This window comes from Carettochelys insculpta, chromosome 8, assembly GCF_033958435.1.
Source record: "Carettochelys insculpta isolate YL-2023 chromosome 8, ASM3395843v1, whole genome shotgun sequence".
Lineage (NCBI taxonomy): Eukaryota > Metazoa > Chordata > Testudines > Carettochelyidae > Carettochelys > Carettochelys insculpta.
The window spans coordinates 39,280,896-39,305,674 of record NC_134144.1 but is presented as its reverse complement, the minus strand read 5'-3'; the positions used below and the strand labels follow the sequence as shown (position 1 = coordinate 39,305,674).

Genomic DNA, 24,779 nt, shown 5'->3' with positions numbered 1-24,779 from the left:
TTCTAACCACAACTTTTATAAAAGGGGCTTCAGCAAAATTTGCACAATTTTTAAATTGGGCACTGATAAAAATTTCACTGAGAACTGGAAAGAGGATGAGAACTAAAAATGAAAGTTATAATTGACTTAAAAAATGCTCCTGAGCAGGTTCAGCAGTATACATTTGTTTTTTCCAGGATCAATTAAACATGGAACATTCTAATCCAAAACATGAATATTTTGAAAAGTTGTAGGCATATGGAAAAACAGAGGGCTGGGAGGTCACAGTCTAACATTATTCAGTGCATTATATAAAAAATGTATTCAAAGCTAACGGCTGATAAGAATAAGAGTTTGGACTGAAGTAATTTTAAATATCACAGCAAACGCATGCTAATATCACAGCAAAAGCCCTGCCACTGATCACCAGTCAGCAAACAAGGATTTCATAAATTCCCTGGTTTCAACTGCAATCCTAGCTGATATCTGTCTAAAAAAGCAGCAAGTTACCCCATAATATGGCCTCTAAACAACAGGAACACTGACAATGCAGTATCCAGTTAAACCAATGAGCACAATACCAAAGTCAAAAATTGACAGAAAAAGATCCCCATTTTCCTGATCCTGAAGGTACTCATTACTAGAAATAAATACAAAATATAACTGAAAATTATTTTGCCACAATCACTGAAATATCTGAGCCTGTTTGTAGTGACCAAGTTGTGTTTCTATAAAGTTTTTTGTTTGTGATGCTGGACATTCACAGGCTATGATCTGAAGAAGTGAGTCTGTCCCACGAAAGCTCATCACCTAAAATTATTTTGTCAGTCTTTAAAAGTGCCACTGGACTAATTTTTTGTTTTGGACATTCACAGTAACTGACAGCTGATTACTTACCACTCTGCCTTTTAAAGAGTGTCAAATACGTTTATGTTGAACAAATACTAAATGCTTGTCTACCTGAACATTTAGGCTAAGTCTACGCTACAAAATAAATTTGAATTTCTTAATATTGATTTTCTAATTCTGGAATTTATAAGTTTGAATTTGACCATCCTCACTTCCCACGTGCTCCTCACAAAGTCGAATCATTGCTGCCACACTCAAATTGGCTATCTTTGACTGTTGCAGTAGTGCATTGTGGAAAGCTATCCCACAGTTCCCTTATCCCCACAGCACTCTGGGTATGCTCGCTGGTCTTGACATCTTCACACACTGCATGTTCCTCATTCCCCTCCCAATCCCTGAAAATATGTCGATCCCTGGAAAAAATGCAGGGACCCGCAAAGTTAGAAGAAAGAAGATAGAAAAATCTAGGAAAAAAGAATTTTTGGTTTCCCCCCAAATTACATTGGCAACACAGGTGCAGCAACTGTATTTTCAACTGGCCACTCACTTGTCCCACCTTCCATCACTGCAAGCATGTGAGCCCTGAAAATAGTAGAGTCCTGGACTGTACTTTAAAGTGAGAAGAAAGAGGATAGAAAAGTGCATGAAGAAATAATTTTTGGTTTCTCCATGCATTATATTGGTATTGGGGAGAGCCTTTGGCTTTCCAGTGCATAGTAAGGCTTCCGTGCAAAGACTGTCTTCTCAGCTGGCCATCCACTGAGTATCCCACTTCCCATCGTGTGTGATCCCTCTGAATAATACAGGGTCCTGGACTGTATTTTAAGTGAGAAGAAACAGCACAAAAAAGTATAGGAAAAAAGAATTTTTGGTTGCGTGACTCATTATATTGCCCACACGGGTTCAACAAAACAAAAAGCAGTCAAGTAACACTTTAAAGACTGGTTCAACAACTGTGCTCTGAACTGGCCATCCACTGAGTGTCCCACCTCCCACGGACATGACCCCTGAAAATAATACAGAGGTCTGGACTGTACTTTAAAGTGAGGAGAAAGCGAATAGAAGAGAGTAGGAAAAAAAATTTTGGTTTCCCCCCTCATTACATTTCTGCTGGGGAGAGTAAGGCTTCTGTGCAATGACCATGTTCTCAACAAGGAGGATTGGAACAAAACAGAACAATACAGAAAGAATGCCCTGTAGGCATAATGACGGCATGGCAGAAGCCCTAAACCTCATTGATGGTAGGGCCAGCTCATGTTTTCGGGGGTGGGAAAACACGCACTTAGGGCCCATGTGACGTGGTCCCTTCAGGGGGAATCAGCCCCTCCAGCTCGTGAGACTTCCCCCTAGTGGAAGCAAGCCCCTGTGTATCTTAGCCCCCCAGGGAGACTTTTCCCTGGCAGCAGCAAGCCCTGCTATGGGCATTGGGGGGGGGGGCAGCTAAAGTGGTCCTTCCCCATGGCAGCAGCAAAACCCCTAAAAACTTCCCCCTGGCAGCAGCAAGCCCTCCTGTATCTTAGCCACTGGTGGAGACTTCCCCTCGGTGGCAGCAAACCCTGGTACGGGTGAAGAGGGGATTCAGTAGGGCCAGCTGAAGTGGTCCTTCCCCACTGCGGCAGCAAGGCCCCGTGTACCTTAGCTGCCAGGGGAAGACTTCCCTCCAGTGGCAGCAAGCCCCGGTATGTGTAAAGGGGGAGTGAGTGTGGGGGCCAGTTGAAGTGGTCCTTCCCCACAGCAGCAGCAAGACCCCCAGTATCTTAGCTGCTGGGAGAGACTTCTCCTGGTGGCAGCAAGCCCTGTTATGGGTATGGGGGGGTTCAAGCGGGGGGGCAGTTGAAGTGGTCCTTCCCCACAGCAGCAGCAAAGCCCCCAGTATCTCAGCCACTGGGGGAGACTTCCCCATGGTGACAACAAGCCCCTGAATATTTTAGCCACTGGGGGAGACTTCCCTGCAGCTAAGTCCCCATATCTTAATCACTAGGGGAGACATCCCTATGGCAGCTGCAAGCCCCCGAATATCTTTCCTATCCTTGGAGCCCTAAACATGCGACTGGCAGCATGGTGAGCACCAAACAGCGGGCACATCCTTTTATTGGGTTGGCTGAGCACAGGAAAGAGCCAGACTGTGTGACACTTGTGGGGGAAGGAAGGGGGTTCGCACACAAATGTCAACTGCTGAGAAGAAGTTTCTCAGTGTGTTATGCAGGCATGACCCCCACAGCAGCCTTGTTGACATGTGATACAGTGGGTCAGGGACTGGTGCCAGGCAGCGAAGAAAAAAAACAACAGGTGTACGCACAGAGCCATGAACTCCCTTGCAGGGCTATTTAAATGGGCAGATGCATTCCCAGTGCTAATAGCAAAAACAGACAGACATTTCTCAGACTGTCAGACTAGCATGAGCCCACAGCTAACCGCTCACTGCTCCCACTTGGAAATTCATGCTCTTCTTGTTACTGGAGAGCAGCAGCCAGAGCAGAGCAGTGAGAGGGGCCTTGTGGTTTACATACAGGACACGTCTGGAAGCCAGTAAATTTGATTTTGAAGGCGCGGCGCTTCCACACTGGCCTTTCATTGAACTTCTGAATTTGAGCTTGACACTATGCCCATCAGGTAACTGTGATTATGTAATCTCGAGATTAGTGCACCCAAAATCAAGCTAATGGTATTTCCAGTGAAGACAGTCACATGATAATATTGAGCTAACTGCATTAAATTTGCATTTATCTCGTAGTGTAGATGCAGACTTAATTCATGGCAAGCTGAAGTGTGAATCGACCCTGGTGCACTTTAATTTGACGCTCATGAACAGTTCAGTTGATCTAGTCCAGGATCCAGCAGGCTAGAACAAAGACCATTAACACACTTAATGCACATAAGCAAGAGCCACCTGGGCCATTACCATTATACGTTATACATTAAAACAGTACTTTTTTTTTGTTACTCATCACCTTGATCAATGCTGAACTTGTACAACTGGCAGAAAACAGAAGTGTCATGTTTTTCAGTAACTAAGAACAGCTAAAATGCACACCTAGCCCATTCAAATGCCATACTTGATGTTTTCTGCAAGCAGTAACAGTAATAAGCAGAAACAGTGAAGGGACAAACAGATTCATTTGGGCATAAGCTTTTGTGGCTAAAACCCACATCATCAGATTTTACCTACTAAAGTTTACGCCCAAATCTGTTAATCTTTACGGTGACACAGGACTACTCCCTGTTGTTTTTTCAGAAATAGGCTCACACTGCTACCCCTCAAAGTAATAAGCAGTTGGTGACTGAGCTTATTAACGTCAATGTCCCATTGTGAGAGACCAAAGAAAGAAATACAAGATACCAGGAATATGGATTAACCTTGCAACTATCTAGCAATAATTCATCCTTCCTTAGTAATCTGTTCCACCTCCTGGAGGTCAGCATCCATACATCTACCTATTCAACCAGTTCCAGCACTGTTGCTGGGACCCCCACTTTTCTTTTACCATTACTAAGGCGGTGAGGGGATTTTCTCCTCACTGAGCTGGACATAGAAGCCCTATCCCCATTTCCCAAGTTCTTTAAGGAATATTTTCTGTTATTCCCCGCTGAAGTGGATTCAGCCCACTATGGAGCAAACAGCTGCACTGGGAATTTTGTAAAATCTAACAAAATTAATGTAACATCCTACCCTGCATACTGGGTTCTTGGGCTGCTATGGGGAAGGTGATATAAACCTTCCCTTCCCAGGTTAACTAGGCAGTGACAGAAAATTTCCTTCCCCACTGTCAACAAGCAGCGAGCAGGATGTCCACTGCAAGGCCTGCCAGACTAGATCTACTGTAATGCCCTGGGGAGAAGGAGACTTTTCTTTTTTCAGCAATGAAAGCCTTCCCTTTGGACACATGGGAACCAACACATTTATGCTATACCCTTCTGTACATCCTATCAGTCATTCCTAAAGCTCCCCTCCTCAGGCCCATTTGGAGGCAAAGGATTGCAAACCTGAAAGGAGCGAAAGCTTCCCCCTCTCTGAGGCTAGAGAAAGGATGGGAGCTACTGTGTAACCCTTTGTTCACTGGACACTACTATTTTGCCCAGTAAGTCAGTCTGACTTGAATACAGTGGCTTGAACACTTGAACTGTTTTAAAATAAGCATGCTGTAACAAATTAAATAAATGAATGCGACTCTCTCCTACAATGTGTTCCTTTGAATCTCTGGTAATCAAGGCAATAGCTTAATAAGCATGTTTTCTAACTCCACCAGCATGTACCAATTACAAGTATTCAACTGTAATGGAAATATTGTGTTTCTGCACTGTTCTATACAATGTGTAATATTAAGCAATTTCAAAAACCCTACTGGCATGGTGATTTTCATAACATGGTATTAATCTACAACACTATACTCCACATTTCACGTATTATACCAATTTCATCATAATTTGCTTTGGTATTAAAGGTAATTTGTGTAGTAATAAATTTAACACCTTCTTTGGACCCTTTACAATATGATTCCCTGTGGACTTGTTACTCTGAATGACTGTTAGATAACTTTTAATTTTTTTCTCTGTTAAGCGTATGTAATCATTTGACAAACAAAGGAGTTTAAAAGAGAGGATCCTCCAGTAACTGTTTGGATGTGGCTTGCTATGGTTACAGTTTTTCCTCCCTGGTGGCACTCTTACCTTCCCTCCCCAGGGAAGTGTAATGTTTAGGTTTGTTCAGGTGCGATGAGAGTAGCTGGTAATCTCCAGATCTCAAAAAAAAAAAAAAAATTATTCAATCAAGTTTCTAAACTAGGATCAAGTAATTCCATTTTTAAATATTTCTAGTAAAAAGAGGATCCTTGAGGTAAAGAACAGAAATTTTTAAAGAATCTTGTGTAAGAAAAATGGCTTTTTTGTGCTAATATGTAGGAAACAACAATAAAGCCTGATGTCCAGATTACAAGTCACCAGTAGATTTTTATTTAATTAAAATGCACATCCTACTACTACTGTTTCTAGTACAGAGAGTGATTTCCAGACTTTTAAAAGAATCTTAACGCTGTGATGGTTAATAACTAAACAGGATTACCTGATACCCTCCTTCCAGCTCAAGTGGTTAATATTTCACTTCATAAGAGATTGTGAGTCAGTGTTAGTTATTCTAGTTCTGAAAAGGACATCCACATAACCCACCCTGTCCTCACTGCAAGAGCTTACTATGGAATACTTGTGGGTGGGGAACGATACTTGGCTCACTAATATAAGACAGCAAACTGTCAGAACAGGGGCATTTGTTTATTTGTGATTACTACCTACTGCTCAAGAGAATTAAGAATTTGCAGCCACATTCATGTGGTCGTGTGTGTGTTCCTTTGGAATCCTGGTGGGATTTTACAACAGATTTGATACTGGCATTAATTTGCATATTCTTAAATCACAAAATGGGGGCAACTATCAACATAATTTTACAATTATGTAACAAATACTTATAGTTCAAAATCATTTAACAAATCTCACTTAGCTATTTTTTACATTGGTGAGTGAAACAACATTTTCACATTTGGCAACAAATAAATATTACTACTATGTACTACAGGTTCATCCTTCCAAATTGGATTTATTAACCAACATTTGGTCAATGGATGCAATTACCAAAATATTACCGTATTTGATTAACATTAGTGGATAGCTTACTTATCTGCAAACTGCATAGTTTCATTTTCGCCAAGAATTTTTATGACACCAATAGTATTTTATTTTTTTTATTTTAATTTATGACAAAAACACTGTTCATCCTGGTTAATTTTACATCATTTTACATTATAGAAAATATTAAAAATAACGGTCTCTATGGTAGGTTGAATTACCTGGAATCTCACACGTCTGCAAATCAACCAGACAAAACCTATATCTATATTCATCCTACCCTCTCTAACAAATCACTCCCTTGAATTCTTGCTATAATCTCCCTTCACCTCCTCCAACCCACCTCAACCCCTCCACCCCCCACACAAAAAAGGGAACTTGCAGCATGCCCCTGTAGGCGAAGAAACAAGCTATTTCAGAACTATGGGATGGGGAATATCTACATTTCAAAGTCATCGCCCCTTTTTAACTGCTGCGGAATTATATATCACATCACAAGTGCCCCTGCTGATGAGAGGCACGTGTGATACCTGTGGCAGTAATCACAGGGTTTGATAACGTGAAAAGCTGCATGTTGAAATTCCACCTAGAAACTGACAGGCAGAGAGTGCAAAATTACAGAACACCATATGCCTTCAGTGTAAAACATTACTAGCAGCTTTGTTCTCCACTGCTTTACATTTCTGGGCTGTTTCAAGGTGTCGCCCCACAACAAGCACTTCACAAAAGTGCAACATCAAAACTAAATGTAAGCCAACTTTTTTTTTTTTAAATCCTTGATAGAATACACAGTGCCACAGTATTTCTCATCCAGACCCCCTCCCCCCCCCCTTTTTTTTTTTTTAAGGCAGGAACCCTTTATCCTTGAGTTTACTTGCATTAGAACCTGGGACTGAACCAAGCAAACTCACATTCATATGATCTGAATAGAAGAATCATCACTCCATTTAACTTGAACAAGTTACACAGTTAAGCACTATTACATTCAAACTTTTTAAAATTTTTCCCTAAACAGATCCTACAAACCAACGCGAAGAAATCTGACTCTTTTCTGTTTTAATGATAAAAAACGTAGCACTGAGCCACCTAATAGATCTCTAAGTCTACATCTACACAGCAGCACTATTTTCAAATAATCCATTCCAGAACAGCTATTTCAAAATAACACAGCTACACACAAGAATGCATTTCAAAAAAGCACTCAGCTATTTGGAAATAGCATGTCTGGACACATAGGCTGCATCCATACTACCCCTCCCTTTTGAAAGGGGCATATAAACATGGTTGATTGAATATGCAAACGAGATACTTATTTGCATATCCAGTACCTCATTTGCATAATGACAACCCCACCACCACCATTGCAGAAGTGCTGTTTTCAAAAGCCAAAACAGCCCTGCACATGGTGTTCCTTCGAAAGGAAGTTCCCCTTTCGAAAGCACCCTTCTTCCTAATATTTTTTCAGGAAGAGTGCTTTCGAATGGGGAGCTTTAAAATAGGCACTACTCCTCCTGCAATGAGATTTACTAAATTCAAAATCATGCACCTGCTATTTCACATTTATTTTGAAATAGCGTGTGCGTAGTGTAGACACTATAAACTTTATTTCGAAGTAGTGGCTGCTTTCTCCAAATATCTTTGCTGTATGGCCATAGCCTAAAGCTGATATAGCGCAACGTGATCAGGTGCTGAAAGCTCTCACTGTCACTTCAACCGGAGTTAGAAGTGTTCAGTACCTTACAGAATCAGCCCTTTAACAAGAGGTAAAAGTGCAGGAAGTCTGCAAATGCAGCTTGTTGAGTCTGCCAACTGGTGGTAAATGCCAGCGAAGACAAGTAAATAGTGGGATGCCCTCATGTGGCTGAACTTATTGATCCTAAAGGGACATTCCACTAGCAAGTCTAATAGGAGCACCATTAAAGTTATCTCAATTACCAGGTGCTTTTTCAACACCTACCGTGGTGCTCCTGTACTCAATGTGGATCTAAAAACAGTATTCTACAATATAGAAGACATAGTAACATTTGCCCACTGCTAGATTTAGACATCAGGAGTAAGTGATTTGTTCTCCTTGCTACAAATCATTAAGTACAGGTGCAAGGGAAAAAAAAACTCCATCTGAGCTAAAGAATCATTTTGCATCAAGACTTAAGCAGCAAATAAGATCTACAATGGGTGAGCTCTGACCTGAGGCAGTTCAAATGTCGGAAGCAGAAGAAAGCTTTTGTATATGTGAACAAACAGCAGCTTCAGGACAACAGCAGTTCAGGATCGCTGTCTGTAATAATTATGGAATTAAAAACAAGTTCCCTCTGGAATAATTATTTAATGTAGTCAATTTATCTAAGTCAGAGTTTTTCTGAAACAGATGCAAAAACTGGTGTGAAGTGGATTTACACCTCTTTACATCAAGCCTGAATACGAGCCTCAAGTTATATTTTACTTTTCTAAAAATAATTTTACTAATATCAAATTTTATAAATTATTTTCCCAGTGTCCTAATGCATCTCATATTATAATTCAAAAAAATGTCCTCCAACATTCCTGCTTCTAATTACAAATCTATACAACAAAATGTGTTTTCCTGCTCACTGCTAACCTGTAATTTTAGGCTTGTTACTTGCCCAAATTCTATTTAAACTCTTTTTCATCAAGACATGCCCAGATTTTTTTCTTCGGCTCCCAGCAGTAATGTCCTAATCATTTTCCATTCTGGCTCACCTCTCCCTCTGAGCATCTTCTCTTCACTCACTACTTCCCCTTGCAATCTTTTCTCTCAAACACCACAAGCTCTGTTCAAGCCTCTAAAAAGCTGTTGCTGAGCAACAAGCAAGCAGGACTAGGAAGCAGCTCTCATTTCTTAAAGGCGCAACAACCTTTTAAATACGAGCATTTTACGTTTTCCCATCCAACTCTGAAGGATCCCCATACGTGGACTCCCAGCATACTACCTCTGATAGGAAATACAGATTGAACCTCTCTATTATGGCACCCTCAGGATCTGACCAGCGCTGAACCAGAGAATTTTCTGGACCACAGGAGATCGACCATGGCCTGGCCCCTCTGCAGTTGCCCCAGAATTCCAGCTGTCAGCCCCTCTGCTGCCATCCCAGGGTCCTTGCTGCTGGCCCCTGTCCAAGGCTCTGCTGCCCGGGGCAGCGAAAGGCAAAAACAAGGGGAAGAAGGGAGTCACACAGGAAAGCTGGGCCAACCCACCGTAAGCCGACATCCAGCAAACTAAAACTATGCCAGACCACAGATGTTGCTGGACCAGAGTGTGTCGGGCTAGAGAAGTTCAGCTTGTACATTACAATTTAAACAGGTGCCAGAGAGCACCTTCTCTTAAAAATCCCATATATAGACAACAGTCACTCCAAATCATAATGCCGTTTACTGTGAGGAAACCACAGCATGTTCTCTCTTTTGGGGAGGTATTACCAATGTGATGAATCAGCTGAACTTTGATGAATCAACCAAGGGCAGTGCGATGAATCTGCTTACGGTCATTCTGCAGCTGCTGTGATTCTTTGGCAGGGTGAGGGTGCAAGGCACTTTGGTAGAATGCATTAAAGAGGGAAATTGTTTGGAAGCCTGGCAGGAGTACAGCACTATAACATTGCTGGGAAACAGTATTGGGTGCTAGTGCCCTAGCAGCTGAAACAGCTGGGGTAAGGCCAAGTTTTATATTGGAGCAAGCTAAAGACTTAAGTAAATAGCTCAGTTGCAGTGAAGTGAAAGGAACCAATGTAACAAACCCTTGTGCTACAGAGTCACCAGCTAACTCACAGTGACTAGAGCCTAGATCAGGCGTGTCCAACCCACGGCCTGCGGGCCGCATGCGGCCCTGGACAACTAGTAATGTGGCCCCACAAGATCGTAAACTTTTAATGTTACTAGTGATTTATATACATTAATTATATGTTTTATATGCGGCCCAAGACAATTCCTCTTCACTCAAGGCAGCCCAGGCAAGCCAAAAGGCTGCACACCCATGGCCTAGATCCTTCACTTTCATAAATAAAGGCCTCTTCCATTTGAAATAAAGGTAAGCCACCCAGAAGTATGAGGGGATTATAATGGATCACAAATTGGATGAGTTGACAACACAATGCAGTTGCAAAAAGGTTAATAGTCTGGGATGTATTACAGGAATCTTGACTAGGAGATAATTGTCCTGTGGTAGTTAGCACTGAGGTAGGTGAGGGGAGCATACTCCAGAAGAGGATAAACCAGCAGTCATGTAGAACAAAATAATTTATTAGGTGATGAGCTATTGTAGGACAGTCCCACTTCAGATCAGGAAAATTCTGAAGAAGTGGGTCTGTCCCACAAAAGCTCATCACCTAATAGATTATTTTGTTAGTCTTTAAAGTGCTACAGGACTGCTGGTTTGTTGTGTTAGAATACAGACTAACATGGCTACTACTCTGTTACTATTCAGAAAGGATGTGGATTAACCTGAGAGAAACCTGAGGAAGGCAACAGAAACAATAAAGGGGTCAGAAAACCTGACATATGAGGAAAGGTTAAAAAGAACCTGGGCATGCTCAGTCTTGTGAAAAGAAGTCAGAGTGGACCTGATCACATTCTTAAAATATGTTAAGGGCTGTTATTTAGAGGAGGGTGATTAATTGTTCTGTATGTCCATGGAAGGTTAGACAAGTAGTAATAGGCTTGATCTGTAGCAAGAAAGACTTGGGGTGGACAGTAGGAATATCCAGTTAAGTCCCAGAAGAGATTACCTAGGGAGGTTGTGCAATCCCCATCATTGTAAGTTTTTAAGAACGTTAGCCAATTAATTGTCAGAGATGGTCTAAATGTATTTGATACAGCACAGGCAGCTAGACTTCACGACTTCTCAAAATCCTTTCCAGTCCTACATTTCTTTGACTCTGAGGGTGTATAGTATTAAAATTACCTGTGTTCTTCGTGAGTTAGTCACCATACAACTATCATCACATACACCTCTGAGTGTAGACAAAGTTGATGCTGAACACCTGATACACACTGGAGTTACAATTCAATAAATAAATGACTGTGTCTAAAAATCCTATGTACTGCAACCAACAGGCAATTCAAAAATACATCACATACTTTTCTCTAAAGGAACTTGAACTAAAGCTATTGCTACAGGTCTGTACAATTTTATTATATAGAGAGCCCTAATCAAGAAACCTTGGTGCAAGATGATGCAAAAAGAACAGCAAAAAGAAGGAGAAAAAAAAAACAACCCTTACCAGTTTGAGGGATTGCAAGAAGAACTCCTACAGCAGGAGAGACTCAGGAACTGAAACAGAGGTTCTCTGGTTTGCCTGTGCTTGAAACACATATGAAATCTGTGCAGCATGGATGAGGACGCTGACTGAGAAGCTGGACAACCAACTCCAGAGTCCAAAGTGCCGGCCCACAGTTGAGACTGCTCAGACACAAACTGAGCCTGGAGAGCCACTTTGAGAAGAGGAAGAGTTAACGGGGCCGACTAACATGCTTGGGCAGCCAACTGCAGACCCCAAAAAGAGGCAAAGAGACCTCAGTAAGGCAGTGTTTGTGGGAGAGAGATGGGAATCACAGGGCTACTGCAGCTAGAGGGGTATTGGCCCAGGAATAATTCCTTGCAATAGAAGGGAAAGTGACATTTTGTCTCTCTCAGCCCTCTAGAGGGCTGGTGTCTTATCTGGAGCCCTTGGCTTGAAACAGAAAAAAGAGAGACTGAGTTGTGTTGTAAGGACTGACTGCAAGCTGTACCCAGTAGCTTGTTCCTACATCAGGAATCAGGTCTTGAGACAATCAAAGAGCCACTCCAGCCAAAAAGGGAAAAGTCTCAACATCTCAGAGCAGCATACCACCCTTGCTCAACAAATCTCAACTCCATTAACCATCTAAGGCCTTTGAGGAGACCATAGAGGCATGTTTGTTAGTTTTACTCTGTATGAGGGCATGTAATGTTTACTGTTTGTTGGTTGCACATCTATCTGATATCTCTGATTTGCATACCATTCCTTTCTCTTGATTTACACCATTCTCTCTGGGAAAGAAACTGTTGTCCTTATCCATTGGTCTTGAATAATTTGTACTTGTAAAATATCAAGTCTGAGGGGAACTGATACGGTTTGGGCTTTTTTAATGTAAGATCATATGAATTCCAAGAACAAAACACTATGTTAAAATGGAGTTACAGTTCAAAATATTTTCAGTGGGGGGTTATATATCTATAATATATATATAAAAATCATGTGTCCCTAAAAGTTAATCTTATCTGAATCATGTACACTAAAAAATCTTCAAAGAACACTGGCCTTGAAAATTACTAGGATACTGACAGATCTTAATTTTACGACAAGTCACTTGGGTTCTTAAGAACATAAACTTCACAACAAGAAAAGCTGTTTGGCACATACACATCAGAAAAAGCATATAATCAATCTGACTTGTAGTGATGCCATAGGGGATAAAATTTCCCATCCAGCCTGTTATCTCTTATGCCAAAGAGAAGGCAAAAAAGGCCAAATGATTTTTTTTTCTTTTTGCATCCAAGGTATAATGTGACCAAGCAAAGGGAATCTACAAATGGGTCAACAGAGCTTCCTCATGCACAGCTTTTATTCTAACACTTGTGAAAGCTCAATATAAGTACATAAGAATGGCCATACTGGGTCAGACCAAAGACCATATCTTCCAACAGTGGCCAATGCCAGCTGTCCCAAAGGACATGAATGAAACAGATAATTATCAAGAGTTCTATTTGCAGTTGTTCATTCTTAGCTTCTTGAAAAATATCTGTAGATTAAGTGCGTATCTGCATACGTACTAATGCTTAAATCTTCAGAAGTGTGTGGGAAACACCACTGGATGGCAGTGGAGCCCTATAAAACCACTGCTGCTGAAGTGTTGAGTAGAAAGGTTAACAAAGGCAAAAAAGAAAAAATTCATGGGAATGAAAAAATTAAATGTTTTTTTTTTTTCAATACCATTTCAAGATTTGTTGAGCTGCTGGCTTCTCAAACACCCCCCACTGCATCATCATGTAAAACAAAGTCCCATCAAGGTTCCTCATAAGCTATACTGCTACTGCGCATTCTCGTATGGCTGCCCAAGATGCCGCCAAAGGGTGTGGGGGAAGAGGGCATGAAGAAGCAAAGATTGTGGTAACCACCTCTGCCTTGTAAGGGAAGACTGAAGTTATCAGAGGTTTTCCCTACATAAGCCCAGAGTATGTGTTACACCTACAAAACCTACCTGGCAACAAAAATCCTGATACACACTGATCCCCATCAGGCCTTCAAGGAGAAAGTGAAGATTCCAAAAAGCTCTACGTGCAGGCCAGGAAGGAAGGGTGAGGAGAATGAGATGAGATAAAGTATAAGAGACAATCAGTGGCGGGGAGGAGGGGGAGTGAGAGTGAAGGAGGAGATGGATGGGAGTGGGAGAGTGAGGGGCGTTCAAGTGAAGTAGGAGGGAACCAATGAAGAGAGATCAAGTGGGAGTGAATGAGAGAGTGCAAGAGAAACTGGGAGTATGTGAATTAGGATTAGATGGTCTGAATTTAGGCCAGAGAAAGAGAACAAACAAGTATAGATGTAGATAAAACTCATGCTTAATCAGCCTGGCAGTCTCCCTACCTAAGAAAAAGGAAACTTTGGTCACCACCAACCCACAAACCAATATACAGAATGTATGGTTTATTCCCTAGAACAGGGGTCTGCAACCTGTGGCTCAGGAGCTGCATGTGGCTCTTTAAGAACTTCTCTGTAGCTCCCTACGCTATAACCACAAAGTTTAAACACACACACACGGATTATTTTTGATAAACGGGAAACATCTAAAAGCCAAAAAATGAACAATTCATAGCTAAATAGCAAACTATACGTGATCTTGAAATGTTGGATAACTCCCCCAGCATCTCCCAAAGAGAGAGAAGGTTCAGGAGTTAATGTCAGGAAGGCAGTGGTACAAACACATATGTAAAGTGGGAGGACATAACATATGTAAAAATTTGTAGAGGTTCTGCAGTAAACACGTGTGGCATTACCAAGCATTGTGTGAGCACTGTTCTTAAAACAGGGGTTACAAAAAGTACAGTTTGACGTTATTTATTAAGGACCATCTTGTATTCACATGCATTGTGGCTCTTGAATTACTGAGCTTTTTGCAGAGTTGGGAAAAATGGCTCCTCTTGTTATTTTAGTTTCCAACCCCTGCCCCAGAACATTTCTGCCAGGGGGATGATAGCAAGCTACTATAAAAAGGATGGCATACATATTTAACCCCTTCTACTGAAGAAAAAAAAAACACTAAGAGCTACCTGAAGAGGTAAGACAGCTTTACTGGAGAGTGCTTTCTCGTAAACTCATTTGTAGGCATAGGGAACGGGCACCACAAGAAGCCAAACACAATGATGCAACTCCCAGACCACACAAAGTCAACAGGAATGCTAGCTTACCTAAGCATGCATTTGTGAGTAAACTGTGAAGTTAATTAATGTAGTGGCTCACATCTGCTGTAATTACCTACCTATGTCCAAGATTTTAAGCGGCTGAATAGTGTCTGGAAAAGTGAGAGAGAGAACAAAACAGTGAGCTGCCTTGCAGAGCCTAACTCTGCCTGCAAGATTGTGATGTCACTTTTTAATACTAAACATAACTTGTTATTCATAAGCATCCTATATAGAATTACAACTAATTATGTCATGAAGCATAACAGGATATGCTTTTTTAATATCACATGGCTTTTTTCTGCTGTACACATGAAAAATGAAGTATAAACAAAAAACTAACTGCATTTCATGTATCAGTTTACACAGAGACATTACTCAAGAAGAAATTGATGCATCTATTGAACAATTTTAGCAGAACAGACAATAGAACATTTGAAGTAGTTTTAAATACCTCATTCTTAAAGCTGAAATCAACCGAGATCTCTGTGCAGGGGTGACAGACTTGCTGTCACTATGAATTTCATTCTAGTACAGAATGGCCAATAGTGAACTGATACAACATTTTGAACATTTACAACCAAACAATGTATTTGGACAATTTCTATTTAATGTTTATTACATAAGAAACTAATTGGTTCATAAACATTTTGATTATGTCTAAACATAATTACTATTTACTGCAGATCTGTCTTCTTATGAAAGAACCACTATGTAATAGAATAACGGACTCTCTAAAACAAAACTGCAAAGTAGTTTCTCTTTCTTAAATTATAAATCTTCCATACACCCCAGACAGTTTTGCACACCCACTCCGCCATTCAGAGGCCTGTCCCACATTTTAAGAGTCACATTTTTATGTTATCATAATACATTTCCTCACGTTTCTTATGTGAGTTTTCAATGTTCATATAAATCAATAATGGTGACATTTAAAGTATCATCACTGGCATCTGAATTAATTCCCATCAAAATTGAATGGGACAGTTCATACCTCTGAAATACTGTTTTAGAATCTCCGTACACTCAGATATCTCTGTATTAGTTAACCTTCAAAATGTGCACTAAGGATTTCTCCAAAACTGTTCTATCAATTAACGTTTTTAAAAAATTAGAACAGAATCCAAGGCAGACAACTAGGAGGTCTAGCCACAATCACCAGATGGTCTTTCACACCTTCTAACACCCACAGGAGTGCACTCTACACTTCGGGGAAATACTGAGTTAAAATATGAATATACATTTATCTTGAGGTCTTAGAAAATGGTTTCTACAGACAGCATGTGTTCACTGACTGATAAAACAGAATACATTTCTATCAGACATACGCTCAGTAAACATCACTAATTCGTTGTGTCTGTCTACATATTAAGCCTAAATGTACTCATTCATTTTACATATCACAAACTTTAAATGTTACTTGACTACTTGTTTTACTAAACACCACCATGGCCTTGCACCAGTTGTTCTGAACTTTAATAGATGCAATCAGAGAAAAATCAGGATTCCTCCTGCTGAATGTTTCTACTCCACTGCACTGTTAATAGCATTTAAATGATATCTGCAGGGCTGAAATGAACTCCAGCCTTTGGCTTGAGGGACACAATGGCCAACAATTACAGCAGATCCCTCTGAGCTAATAATCAAATAGGGTAATGTATTTTTTCCAACACATAGTAGGAAATGAGCTCAGTTAATGATTTATTTCAGCAGCCCAGCAGTTAGTAGCTGAAGGAACATATTGCTTAAACAAGTCATAAATAATAGTTTGATTATCAATTTCAAATACTTTAAAAATGTTCTTACTTAAGTGTATGAAAAATTTCTTTTCCATGAAGCAATTTCTCTAAGCATTTTAAATCATGGCTGAAAGTATTTATGGCACTATCATAAAAAAAGACAAATATATCCCAAAAGAGATGGGAAAAAGTGTGAAAACATGGGAGGTATCTGTATTAAGTTTATTAATTATATATGATTTGGTGTTTATTATCAGTGGGTGCAGGGTAGTTCCCCCACTACAGAGTGGCGTGACCAAAGAACAGTGCAAGCTTCCTTGCGCATGCTATTTTCAAGCCATGTCACTCCAGAGGATGGGGGCACTGCACCTGCCATCAAGCAGAAGCTATGCAGTGCTTCTGCAGGAAGAAGCAGGCAAGGCTGGAGCAGGGGAAGGAGCAATGAACTTTATGTGTTCATTTGGGACCAGTGAAGACTTTGCCCCATTAAACACGAGCCCCAGCTTGTGCAGAGTTTCTCTGGCAAAAGCCACTTGGGTTTTCACCTGATGGAATGAGCTACCCTGCAGGAGCCAATTGTCCGAACAGGTGGTATGCTGAAGGAAGGCCACCACCACTGCCATACGTGTGGTAAATTTTCTAGGGGCTACGGAATGCCCAAAAGAGAGAGCTGTACAACGGAGGTGCAACCACCCCACAGTAAAACAGAAGTAGCACCATGTCCTTGCTTCCCTGCTTTGTTCCTGCTACATACCTTTTACCTGCTTCCTTGGCTGACCCCAGTTGCTGACTTTTGGCTTGACCCTCCATGCGACAATGCTACTCCTGGCTCCAGCGAGTGGGTCAGACGGTGTACATTATGGGCCTCATGCTACAACACATTAAATGCCTTGATGCTACAATATATTGAAAAACTTGTATATTGTCAGGAAAGAGTAAACTATCAGCAGCTCACTTTACTTTTGTATTATTCTGCCTTTGTCTCTTTGCCTACAGGTGAAAATTCTTGTTTGTGAATACACTCATCCCTCATTATACGAGCACAACTGGTTCCTAACCTTTTGCTCGTAGGTGAAAACTAAGAGGGACCCTAAATTCCTACTAAAATACTTGAAAAAGACTCTGATTGGTTCCAAGTGCTTGGAGTGGCACCAGATAGTGCTGCTTTTGAAAAGTAAGTGAGCCTGGGGTTGTGGGGGGGTTAAAGGCCGGGAGCAATTTGGGGACATGGTGGGAGGGAGGGTAAAAACATGGTGGCGGGTTGGGTCCATGGGGGCGGGGAGGGAGGTTCAGGCTGCTGCAGGTTGGGTCTGTGGGGCCTCCGGGGAGTTAAGGCTGCATTGGTTCAGGTGCATGGCGCCGGCGGGGGGTTTAAGTTTCAGCGGTTTGGGTGCACGGGGGCAGTGGAGGGGTTAAATTTCGGCAGTTCAGGTGTGCAGGGACAGCAGGGGGTTTCAATTTCAGCGGTTTGGGTGCACGGGGGCAGCAGAGGGTTCAGGTTTCAGCAGTTTGGGTGTGCGGGGGCCACGGGGAGTTTAAATTATGGTATTTCGGGTGTGCGGGAGTAGCAGGGGGTTTAGGTTTCAGCAGTTTGGGTGAGCAGGGTGTTTAGGTTTCGCCAGTTCAGGTGCACAGGGCCCGCGGGGCGGTTAAATTTTGTCAGTTCCAGTGTGTGGAGCTGGCAGGGGCTTTAAGTTTCAGCGGTTCGGGTGCAGGGGGGGATGGCAGGGGGTTTAGGTTTTGGTGGTTTGGCGTCTGCAGGGCTGGCAGGGGGGTCAAGCCGCAGCGGGTTTGAGATGCGGGGAGGGAGTAAGTCTCGTATTAGCGGGGAGAGCCCACTTGAGTGAACTAGGGGAGGTATGAGTGTCCCTCGTTTAAGCAAGTACACGTAAATAAAGTACTTATTTAACAAGGGATGAGTGTAATGTATTTATACTTTCTGAGTGCTATCAGAAACAAAACATGGCATTAAAATAGTTGTAAATTCTTAATCCATGGTGGAATTATGGCCTTAAAGAATAGAATTTATGGCACTGATGCAGACACCAATGAAGTGTTAAATTGCACAAAGTTTACTTTAGGCAACAATTTAAGAATAATTTTGTCACTATTTTAAAAAAAATGATTCACAGCTAAGCTAAATAAACTTAGAACAGAAATAAATACCTCATGCTTTTTGCTCTACATTTTGCTAGACAATGCATTAATAAAGAACTATGCATGGACTCAACAGGTATTAAATGTGAAAGAAAATGAATGATACTTTTAAAAAGTTACTGTATTTTCTCCGATGGACTTTCTTTTTCTATTATTGAATTGCAAAGTAGTAAAGTAAAATGAAGAGCCTCTCAGTGAAATGGCACACAGGAAAGGTTGGCTGGACCCTAACATGACCGATCCAGAAAAATGTCAGTTTATTTTCATACACGTGCACAAAGAAATCCTAAAATTAGACCAATACGTTGTTTTAATGTGGCGCTCTTGCCTGTGTGTACTCAAGAATGCACAAGGGTAACTAACTAGGAGGTCAGAATTGGCCCTAGACCTTAAGAATTATTTCATCTTACGTAAGTTCTGAACTGTTTTCAAAGCTATATCATCTATGGAGTTTACCACCACTTAACACACGACTGGAAGATCCCCAGATACTATGATGAGTGCAGTATAAGAATGTATACTTAAGGAATGCATCTGCAAACTAGAAGGTAACAGTCAGCATGGATTTGTAAAGAACAAATCACATCAAACTAACAGGATAGCTCTCTTTGATAAGATAATAAGGCTTGTGGATAAACGGGGCGTGGTGGACATAGTACATCCAGACTTTACTACCAGGTAGATGTGTAACTGGTTAGATAACTGTTCACAGAGAGTAATTTTTAAATGGTTCACAGTCATGCTGGAAGGGAAGAACAAGTAGGGTTCCACAGGAGTCAGTTTTAGGGCTAGTTCTGTTCAGTATTTCCTCATCAATGATTTAGATAATGGCTTAGAGCACAGGTTCTCAAATTGGGGGGGATGCCCCGCTGGGAGGGGCATGAAGAAATTCTAGGGGGGTGCATGAGGTGACTCAGTCTCTCCCCTATTCACCCCCCACACCCCAAGAAAGAGCCCGCTGTCAACCATGGACTCAGTTGGTTAAACACTATTCGAGTCCTCCTTCCTCCAGCAGGCAGGGGCACTGTGAGCAGGCCCTGTCGTTTTTACGTGGGTGACCCTGGAGCCACCATAAAAAGGAGGCGGCTGCAAAGAACCACATGGAGTGCCCTCCTGCAAACGTGAGTGTGGGTGGGTTGGGGGAAGGGACGGAGAAGAGGAGAGGAGGATGCGGGGCTGAGGTAAGGAAGGAGTCTGGGGATGCCTGGCTTGGGGAGATGGGAGGGGCTCCAGGAGCTGGATGGATCAGGCTGGCAGGCAGCTCGCACGACCAGGGAGGATGGGGAGACAGGGACTCTGGCAGCTCACACACAGCGGGAGTCTCTGTCTTGGGTGGCTCACACAGCTCAGGCAGCTGGCCCTGGCAGTGGGCGACCCATAGCTCAGTAGGCTGGCCTGTGGGGCTGTGGCAGCTCGGGTGGCAGGACTGTGGCTTGAGTGGGGTTCCTTGGCTGGTGGGGCTTGTGGGGGGTGCATCTGGCAGGGGGTCCACACCTTGGGCTGCTGTGCCACACTGGCAGGGCTTGGGTCAGTGGGCCCACATCTGGTGGTGCTCAGGAGTTGTGGCTCAGGAAGCTGGCTGGAACTCTGGTAGCGGGGCTCCAGCAGCTTGGGCCCACAGCTAGAGGGCTCCAGCAGCTGGCCTATGGGGCTTGAGCCCATGGCTGGCGGGGCTCAGGCCAGTGGTCCCACTGCTTGGGCAGCTGGCGGTGGCTCATCATCCTTCACATTAAATTAATTTTGCTTCTGCTGTTTCTGATACTAAATTACAGTTTTATTAAATTTTGGGGCCAATAAAAACTATTTGTGCTTATTTTTATTTTTAAATAACATTTTTTATCAATTTTTGTTTTTATTTTAAAGTATGAATTAAATTTTTTGTTAAAAGGGGGATGGATGATGGTAAAGAAGAGGTGGTGGGGTGTGAGGATTTCTCAAGCATCAAAAAGGGGGTGTCAAAAAGTTTGGGAACCTCTGGCATAGAGAGTACACTCATCAAGATGCTTGCAGATGACACCAAGCTGGGAGGGGATGCGAGCGCTTTGAAGGACAGAGTCAGAATCCAAAATGATCTGGACAAACTGATCTGCAGAAAACAGGATGAAGTTCAATACGGACAAATGCCCAGTACTCCACTTACGGAGGAACAATTGGTGTCATGCACACAAAATGAGAAGTCACTCCCCAGGAAGGAGTACTGCAGAAAGGGATCTAGGGGTAATAGTGGACCACATGGTCAACAGTGTGATACTGTTGCATAAAAAGCAAACATGATTCTGGAATACAGCAATGGAAGTGTTGTGAACAACACATGAGACGTAATTCTTCCGCTCTACCCTGTACTGCTTAGGCCTCTATTGGAATACTCTGTCCAGTTCTGGGCACCGCATTTTGGAAAGATGTGGAGAAATTCAAGAGGGTCCAGAGAAGAGCAACTAAAATGGTGAAGGGTCTAGCAAATATGATCTATGAGAGAAGATTAAAATAATTGTGTTTGTTCAGTTTGGAAATTTGAGCAGGGACATGACAGCAACTTTCAAGTACCTAAAATGGTGTTACAGGGAAGAGGGAGGAAAAATCGTTCTCCTTACCCTCAGATGATAGGACAAGCAGCAACGGGTTTACATTGCAGCAAGGGAGGTTTAGGTTGGACAGTAAGAAAAATTTCCTGTCAGGGTGGTTAACTACAGGAATAAATTCCCTCGGGTGGTTGCAGAATCTCCATCATGGAGATATGTAAAAGCAGGCTGGATAAGTATCTAACAGGATGATATAGATGGTGATTGGTCCAGCCATGAGGGCGGGGACTGGACTTGATGAGGTTCCTTCCAGTTCTAGTATTCTATTATTTGATACAGAATAAAATAAATATTAAGCAGCTTCAGGGCATTTACGAACTAGGTTTGCCTCAGCCAATTAAGTCTTCCATGAGTAGCTAATGGAAAGAAAAGTTAACATTTTAAAGAATACCTAGGTTCTTCAATACAGTAAACATCACGAAGAGCAAATAATTATATATTTATTTAAACGTGACTGACGGCCACCTCTACCCTTACAGAAGGAAGTATAAACTTCTGTTTTCCTGTTTAATTAATGGAACTACAATAATCTGTCACAGCTGATACTTACGCTGAATCTACACTATGAGATAAAATTGAATTTAAAGGAGTTATCTTGATATTAAAACATCACTGTCTTCACTGTAAATACCATTAGCTTGCATTAGTGAGCCCTAATACTGATGATAAAATGTCAATATTACCAGATGGGTATAGCATCAATTTCAAATTTCTAATAAAGGCTAGTGTGGAAGTGCCATGTTTTCAATTCAAATATATTAGCCTCCAGAAGTGTTCCGTATATACCCCACAAAGCTACACAGTGACCCTCCATGTATGGCAGCTTCCTTCTTCGCTGCTTTCCATCCAGGTGCGCAGGAAGAAGGTCACAGGAAGCCCAAATTTTTGATTGAGTTAGGATTTGAATTTGAATTCTGCAGTGCCCAGGCCTGCAAATATAAAGGTCTGGAGGCGTGGCTGATGGAACTGTGCTGTAGTGGACAGGGCTGATAGCACAGCTGTCCGCCACTACGTCAATGTTCACAGAGGACGCATGGCATGGGGAACCTGGGAAAGTTTGGGGGAGGGCTGAATTCTGTGGCAGTGCTTTGCATTCTGTGATTCTAACAGGAAACATCCACAAGCAACCAGGGTAAGGCACTGTGGGATAGGTATCCAAAATGCACCACTCACGCTGTCGAACTTGCAAAGGGCGATGGGAACAGGAAACACAGAAAAATTATGGGTTGAATTTCAAGATTGTTTGTGGACACAAATTCAAATTCATAAGAAAGAGGTTAGAATTGAATTTACTAAAAAAAATATCAAATTTACCTTGTAGTGTAGATGCAGTCTTAGTCAATTTGGAGCAACGGGTTTTGAGACTGTTACGTGGATTTGTAATAGTAGAAGAGGGATGATTTTTTTAATCAAATAGAATTGTAAGCTACCTCTGAAACTAAAATGATATTGACACATTTTCATGTTGACTAAATTGGGACAACCCCTTTGTTCTTCCAGAAATAATCTCACAGCAAAGACAATAAGCCCGACAACTTATTTTAAAAACTATTTATATTTGGTATTTTTGTACATAATATCAAAAGCACCTATTGTGTTTTGTACCCAGTGTGTGTTTTTAAACTGTCCATAGGCATGTAGCGTCTTAAGAACGCTTGTTGCTATCAGTAACTAGAGATCATACTCACTTTTATGGAAATAATAGACAGCTTCATTGTGGACTTGTTTAAGTAGGATTTAAATCCTACCAATTATAATCAGGATTTTTATCTTCATTTAGCCTGAATGGTTTGTGTGTACAAAATATGGAGCAGAAACACATTTTATTTATCAGAATGTCTATCAATCAGAAGTATCGGGCCTTCTGATGCTAAAGGACCACTCAACAAGCATCAATTTCTCAGACTCTGGTCTTCTAGGAAACATCTAATTAATGTACACTGTTTAAATGTATGAACTTTGTACATATCACATGCCCAAAGCCATCCCTTAACCCCTCTAGACCCCACCATTTGGAGGGCCCCACAAGCCAGTGAAATTGGCTAGCGTGGTAGGTCCCAGATGACATAAGCCTAGGAAATAGAGAGGAGGGAGGTGCTGCAGAATCCCCAGGGTCTTGTTCCATGTGCCCCGAATGCCTGGGACTGTGAGGCTACCCTGTGCTCAGGGATCTGCTGCAGAATGGGGCCCCCAAACTGGGAGGGACTGATTTGTGCCAGGTGCCACACCCTCTCTCTAGGGAAGGCACTGCTTGTGCCCATCTGACACACACACACACACACCTATTTATGAACTCATTCATGGCAATATAGGCATCATGTATGAAAACAGCAGATTACTGAATGCCACATTTGATTATAAAAAGTAAGTTTTTACAAAGGCAGAGAATGCTTATATGATAATGGTTGATAGTTACTCAAAAACAAGCAAGATGTCTTCATGTCACCCTTTTATTTGAGAGTCCGTTGACGGCCGATCAGCCCAACTCTGGGAGTCACAGGTGTTATTACAGAAGGGGATGGTGTTGGCAGCTGCTGCAGGGGTGTGGGGCAGTTTTTGCCACTCTGTTCTTCTTCTCCGCCTCTCCTTGCCAGCACTGTGGTACGACCTCTCAAATTGCACCATCCACTCACAGATTAAATTAACTATATGCCAATAGTCCACTAGAAGTGCATTTATTTAATTCCCAACGTACAATGTAGTTTTAGCATCTTGTCTAATGAATGTTTAGGTAAAACTGGTTAGCTACTTTAGCATTATTATGCCTGAGGCTCTATTATGGGTGATCATTCCAGCTAGATTTCCCAGATTTAAACCAGTGGTAATAGGAGACTGGACGCACGATATATATTTTCAGAGAGTCTAATACTGGTGGAGAGGGGAAGTTACGTTTAACTTGTTTGGGGAAACAGCTGAATGTCATAAATCACATGACTTCTACAACAGACACTCATCTTTAATGATGACAGACCTATAGAATTATAAGTGGCATATTGGGAAGGGTAATGATGCACACCAGCCAGAAACCGCTTTGTCATAAGACAAATGATTTAATGTTCTGTAAAAGCTGGCTTCCACTGGGAGCTTTAATTTTTTTCTAGCTTGCATCAATGAACAATTGGCAGCCACCCAGCCTCTTACTTGCACAGATTACTTTTATTAAAGTACATAGTTTCTGTGAGTTCCTACAAGCAAGGAAACAAAGAGTTCCATTAGTGCTGATGCATTACAACGATCACCCTTAGTACCAAAGGGATAACATATATACTAATGTGACTAGGATTCAGAATGTATTAATACTTTGAATTTGTTCTGTCAGAAAATGTCGAAACACTTTCCAAACAGTTACAGATTTAAGCCTTATCTCCCTCTGAGGAATGAAAGTTTAATTACCAAATAGCGTTATCCTCATTTTTGGTGATGGATAAA

At 41.8% G+C, this 24,779-nt stretch overlaps 1 protein-coding gene across 1 annotated transcript in view; it reads right to left on the bottom strand.

Annotated features, from left to right (window-relative positions):
• The window catches only part of LOC142017126 (sodium channel protein type 2 subunit alpha-like), a 188,215-nt gene that overhangs the window by 134,696 nt on the left and 28,740 nt on the right, over positions 1–24,779 (bottom strand). The window lies entirely within an intron of this gene.